The 6000-nt window shown below is 46.0% G+C and overlaps 1 protein-coding gene across 44 annotated transcripts in view; it reads left to right on the top strand.

Annotated features, from left to right (window-relative positions):
- Window positions 1–320: 320 nt before the first annotated feature.
- Window positions 321–6000, top strand: part of PHF21A (PHD finger protein 21A) — a 193872-nt gene continuing 188192 nt past the window's right edge. For 10 of the 44 annotated variants that reach the window (XM_069555600.1, XM_069555579.1, XM_069555593.1 and 7 more), the window contains exon 1: window positions 376–927. The gene's annotated coding sequence lies outside the window, so the exon portion shown is untranslated. Of the gene's footprint in view, window positions 928–2035; window positions 2178–2311; window positions 3156–3737; window positions 3863–6000 lie in introns of those variants that run through there. The other 34 variants (XM_069555590.1, XM_069555598.1, XM_069555570.1 and 31 more) reach the window with 26 other exon arrangements.

Genomic DNA, 6000 nt, shown 5'->3' with positions numbered 1-6000 from the left:
CAAACCCCCCGGGGGAGGTGAGGGGCCCGTGCTTCCCCGGGAGCCGCTGGGAGGGAGGTGCGGCGGGGGGGCGGCCCGGGCCGGCCGCCGTACAACTCCGCCCGGCGGCCCCCGCCCCCCCGACCGTGCCCCTCTACCCCGGCACCTCCTCTCTTCCCCTCGGCCCCCCCCCCCCCACTCCGCCCTCGTCCCCGCTTTCCTCAGCCTCAGTCCCTCTCGCCCGGCTCTCGGGAGCGGCGGGGGCGCGCACGGCGGCGGCGGCGGCGGGCCGGCGGGGCCGCGCGGCGGGCTCCCGCGCGGGCGAGAGTGTGTCTGGGCCTGGGCGGAGGGATCCCCGGGCTGAGGCGGCGGAGGTGCTGCGGCCCGGGGCCGGGTGGTGAATGGGCTGGTGGTGCTCGCCGCCGCCGCCGCCGCCGCCGCCGCTGCTGAGGAGGAGGAGGAGGAGGAGGATGAAGAGTTGGGCTTGTTTGTCTCCCACAGTTTCTCTCCTGCTGCTCTGATTTCTGCCCTCCCGTTCCGGCCCGGGGCCTGTGTGTGTGTGTGTGTGTGTCTCTCCTGGACGAGGAGGAGGATCCAGTTCCTCCCCCCCCACCCCCTCCTCCCCACCCCCCCTTGCCTGGGGAAGAGGAGGAAAGAAACAGCCCAGAGAGAGAGAGAGAGAGAGAGAGAGGGAGAGAGAGAGAGTGAGTGAGGGAGAGAGGGAGAGAGAGAGGAGGAGGAGGGAGAGGGGAACAACCTACCATCTTAACACACTAATATCTAAAAAGTGCGAGAGGCCCAGAGCAGCAGAGAAGCAGCAGCAGCCGCTCCAGCGCCTTCCCTCCCTCCCCATGAAGAAGAGTTCCCTCCTCCTCCTCCTCCTTGCTTCTCCTGCTCAGAGTTCCTGCCTCCAGCTGCCAGGGGGGACAGCCAGCCAGCAGCAGGAGGGTGCAGTATCCCAGCTTTTCCATTCTCTCTTCTCCTCACTCTCCTCTCCTCTCTCTCTCTCTTTTTTTTTTTTCTGGAGTAGCTCTGTTTCCCCTCCCTCCCCCCTTCCCCCTCTCTCTTCTCTCCTCTCTCTCTGTCTTGTCTCTGGTGTTTGTCTCTGGGAGGAACAGGGGGCTGCTTGCTTGGAGTTTGTTGTGGGGGGGAGGGAGGGGGAGGGGAGGGGTGTGTGGGAGGGAGGAGGGAAACGGGGGGTGTTCTCGCCAGGACCCCTCAGTCAACTTGAGATTTGAGCAATAACTTCCCCTTCGGGGCGCCCCCTCCCCCTGCGTGCCCTTCCTATTCCATCCCCCCCAACCCCCCCAAAAAAAGACAATGGAAAAACCTGGTCTCCCCCTTCCTCCCTTCTGCCCTCCACCCCTCCCCAGGATAAATTGGAAGTAAGTTTATGAGCAGCCTCGGGAGCCTGGGCGCTGAGTGCTGGGCCGGAGCGGGTGACAGAGGCGGCGCGCCGGGGGTGGCGGGGAGGGGGGGGTGTCACATTGTCCCGGCGGGGGGCCGGGGAATGGGGGGCTGGCCGGCGGGGGCGGGGGGCGCGGAGCCTCGTCCGCCCCCTTGGGCGCTCTCCCCTCGGCCCGGGGATGGTCGCCGGGGCTCTTTCACTACCCCACCCCCCACCCCCTCGGGATGCTGTCGGGGGGAAGTTTTTATTATGGTTATTTATTTAATTTTTTTTTTTTTTTGGAAAACCATCTTGTTTGATGACTGAGGGATCTGGTTTAAGAAAAAAAAAAAAAAGCTGCGGCTGCTGACGCTGCCGGGCCCGAGTGTGTGTGTGTGTGTGTGTATGTGTGTGTGTGTTGGTGCATTTGTCTTGGGTGGCCGGAGCAGCGTTGGGGAAATTCCGCTTATTCTTCTTCTTCTGCAACTTGTTATTCCGGAGAGTCTGCCTGCACCCCTCACCCCGGGGCCGGCCCTCCCGCACTCGCCCCCGCCGCCCGCGGCCGCGGGGCGCCCCCGGTACCCCGAGCGGGCCGGGGCCAGCGAGAGAGGGGCCGCGGCCGCCCCTCCCCCGCCCGCGCCCCCGCCGGGGGGAGGGGCGCGCGGAGTGGGACTCTTTCCGTTTGGTCCAGCCCCGTCGTGCACGCAGTTCCCAACACTTCTCGTCATCCTCTCTTTGGTCTCTTTATTCTGCTGAGCGGTGCTGCTAGGATTTCTTTCTTTTTTTTTTTTCCCTGAACACGTTCGCGATGGTGGGTAGCAGCAAGGTGGTCCTGGCAGGGGAGGGGTCGATGTCGAGATTGGGCACCGGGGGGAAGAATGTCTCTTTTCAACTTTGTGGCTTGCACCCCCGGAGAAGGCCACACGCCGGTTGTGGGGTGCAGATGTGCCGAGAGTGATTTCTAAGTAGTTGAGTTGTCGAGATGAGGGTACGACTGCTAATGGTAGGCAGGTTTTGTTTTCATTGGTGAATCTGGTGTCATCATATTCCGATCATATGTTGAAATATTCTTTGTTTAGGTCTTGAAGTAGAGGATCTTACTCTGCACGTCCACATTGTGTTGTTTTTAAATGATGTCTCTGCAAGTATGGCTTTCTAGAATTTAAAGTGTGAGTTAAGGTCCGGGCGTGTGCGGGCCTCAGCACTGGCCTTGACAGTGAACTTTGTGGCTCTGTTTTGGTTTTCAAAGATTTGCTCCATAGCTGGGGTGCAGGCTGTGGATTTTAGTGTCAGGAATGTAGATGCTTGAGCTGGGGACGTTGGAGAAGGAAGAACATTTATATATTAATAATTGATAGCTGAATATTAGAATCAGATTAATTGGACTGATGAAAGTTTTTTTTTAAAGCAGTTATGCGCTCTAGGAAGGAAGCCTTTTCATAGGCACACTTTAAAGGGTTTCTTTAGGGCGCAGAGCTTGAATATCTCCTTTTAGAGAGGATACTTACCAACATCTGTAGCTTCATTGAGGGCCTGCTAAAGGGACTGAAACGGGGGCTAAGACATCGAAGTGTACTTTTCAGCGTTTATGTTGTTTGTTTACATCTGATGTTTACTCACGTTTGGGCAGTAGAAATAAATAGGTCAGCTTTTCTTTTGCTTTCTGAAGACTAGCCCCCTCCCCCAGCCCCCTTTTTTTTCTAAGTTTCACAATTTACTTGGTTTCACAGCATTGTAGGAAACTGTTACTACATTTTTACTGGAAATACTATTATTCATTTTGATTTTGGTAAGTCCTTTTCTGTTTTGTTTTTGTTTTTTTCCTCTTTATGTTTATATATGGAATCTACGTTGTGGGCTTAAAACTGGCTTATTAAGGTCCATTTAAAATGTTTGAAGAATGCATTTTAAAATCTCAGGACACATCTTTTGATGGCAAACAGGAAGTTTTTGTTTGCAGTTATGCTCATGTTTATGAAAAAATTCTGTACTTAAAACTTTTGTAGATGTATAACTATCCTTAAATGAAGAGTATAGTAATAGTACAGAAAATTCTTCAAACAAGTTTCTGGCTAACACATTAAAAATATTCCAGGTGCTTTTCTTTATGTCATACTTTTGCTTTTCTTAAGGTAATAGTATTTGCAATATGACTAAGGTTGCTTGGATGGTCTTAATAGTCTTTTCGCTTGAATGCTTCAGAAGGCTTTTTAACATAGTTTTAAGATAATTTTGCAAGCTTTATTTAAGCTTATTGCACTTAGAACTCCCTGTCGAGTCTTTATGAAATTGGAAAAGTAAAAAGCCCCCTGCCTCTGCCAGATTTTATTTTTAAGAGGTGTAAGTGTTGGGTGGCCCCTGTTTCTTTTAGCTTTGAAGGGCCCATCCTTTTTCCCATTCAGTCATCTGGAAAGAGCTGCCTCAGAAATACTCTTCTTCTGCTTACATGAAGAACTCTAAATGCTATCCAGCAGGAGGTGCTGCAGCAAGATAAAGGTAACCTCTGAATTGTAAGGGTCTTGCTACTTATTACAGCTCTACTTAGCTTCAGCTAAGCAACAGGATTAACACCTTAAAGTTCCAGAAAGATCTTGAATAAGTCCATTGAAAAATTCCATTTGCTATTAGAAGCTGAAATTTGTGACTGCTTTTTACCTGCTTACAATATTACACAGAGTAAATTGCTTATGGTGGACAGCTGAAGGATGCTGCCCTTAGGTACAGAGTACTGTTAGAACACGTTTTTAAAAATTACGTGCTGTGGATGGCTATAAACAAAAGTAGTTAATATGACTTGGGACTTTTGACTTTGAGGTCATCTTTATAATATTGAGTGAGATATAGAGTACTTGAACTATTATTGGAAAGGGAGATATTGTATGGAAAAATTCTTAGACTTTCTGTGTTTTTTTCTTCCCATCTGTGGACAGTAATCCTAATAGAGAAATTCTTAGGCCCTCAGCTTTATAAATACATGCAGTTAATGTGTTTGAGTTGGCTTGCGAAGACTGAGATTCTTGAACTAGAATTAAAGTTCTGTCTGTGGGTATAGGTCATTGCTGATATGGCTGTTAGTAACACTTAACAATAAGTGCATAAAGATGGAAGTATTTTTGTAGCACATGGTCCTTTGAAACTCTTGTTAGTGTTAGGTGAATTGATTTATCACTGGAAATATTGTACTGTGGTGGCTTGTAAAGCTTTATATCAAAGTTTTAAAAACTTAAGAATGTGTAGAAAATTTGATGAACTTGCTTTGAATTTTGTTTGTTTTTTGGAAATAATGGTGTACTTTTTTCTCAGTAAGATCAAATGATATAATACATGTGAAAGTTCTTTGTAAATTGTCAGAAGCCATGCAGATGTTAAGTTGTTGAGATAGGTGGCTAATTAATACATGGGCAGAAGCTCCTGGCTTTAAAATATTAACTATCTTCATATGATTTGGGAAATGAGTGCATTAAAAGTGCATCCAGAACACTTTATGAACTTTTTTTTTAATACTGCTGTGGTTACCAAAAAGCTCTTTGTTAGAATATTGAAGCTTTGTTTAAAAATGCTGTCTAGGCAGTTTCCCCTAATTAAAAAAAAAAAAAAGATCATTTTTTCCTTTTGTAGACTCTGTGAAATGTGTATCTCCTGTTAAAGTTTTTCTTCATTCTCCATTGATGTGATAGTAGTTGATTTTAGTGATTATTTTAAAGTTCCTGTATTTTTCTATAGACTTTTAGTAACACACAGAGTAACAGATGTCATGGTTAATATTTTGATTGTTTTGACTGATCCTGCTAACTTTCTGAAAAATTCTTGCTAACTAAACCATTCAAACTTGATTCAGAGTGAAAAAGACATGTATGTGTTAGTATTAGGTACCTGTGTGTATCATTTTTGTTTTTCTAATTGAGAAGGATGCGTGAGGAAATGACTACTCACACACAGGAGTGCACTGAAATATTTTTGGTGTCAAAACAACTTAGAAGTTTAAAACTCAGAACTTTGAGTTCTGGCTTTCTTACTAGACTCTACTCAAATTTGGACTGAAATAAAGTAACATGTATATAATGGGGAGTTCCTATTTTGTGAGCATATCAAAAGGTATAGTATCCTAAATTTTAGAATTAACTAGTCTTTATGAAATAACCGCAACTAGAAATTAAATATAGAAACTTGCTTCAGTGAAGGGTGAGAAAAACATTTAACTGTTAAGATAAAAATGAAACTTCTCAGGGTAATATTAATGTTTTCATCCTAGACAGTGAACACTAAAGTTTTTTTTTGTTTTTTTTTTTTAGGAAATACTGATATTAAGGTTTTAGTCATGTGTTTTTAAATTTTGGGTCCTTAATATATTATTGCCGAAATCTTTTGTATTTAATTACTGTTGAAAGGGAGAAAAGGAAGGGGTTATAGTTTTAGGTCTCTAACCTTTGACAGAAATCATTTATAATCTATATTCAGAGCTGATTTCTTGAAACATGTTTGAATCTTCATATTAATTTGTGCTGGGAAATATTAATGATTTATGTTGACTTCTCAGAACTTATTGTACATGGGCTTTTTTTCGTAGGCCCTAAATATTCTTTAGGAGCATAGCAATGTGTTTTGATCACTTTCTAACTTGACCAGGTGTATAT

The sequence above is a fragment of the Ovis canadensis genome, chromosome 15 (genome assembly GCF_042477335.2).
Source record: "Ovis canadensis isolate MfBH-ARS-UI-01 breed Bighorn chromosome 15, ARS-UI_OviCan_v2, whole genome shotgun sequence".
In the NCBI taxonomy this organism is placed as follows: Eukaryota; Metazoa; Chordata; class Mammalia; order Artiodactyla; family Bovidae; genus Ovis; species Ovis canadensis.
This window is presented reverse-complemented; position numbering and strand designations above follow the sequence as displayed.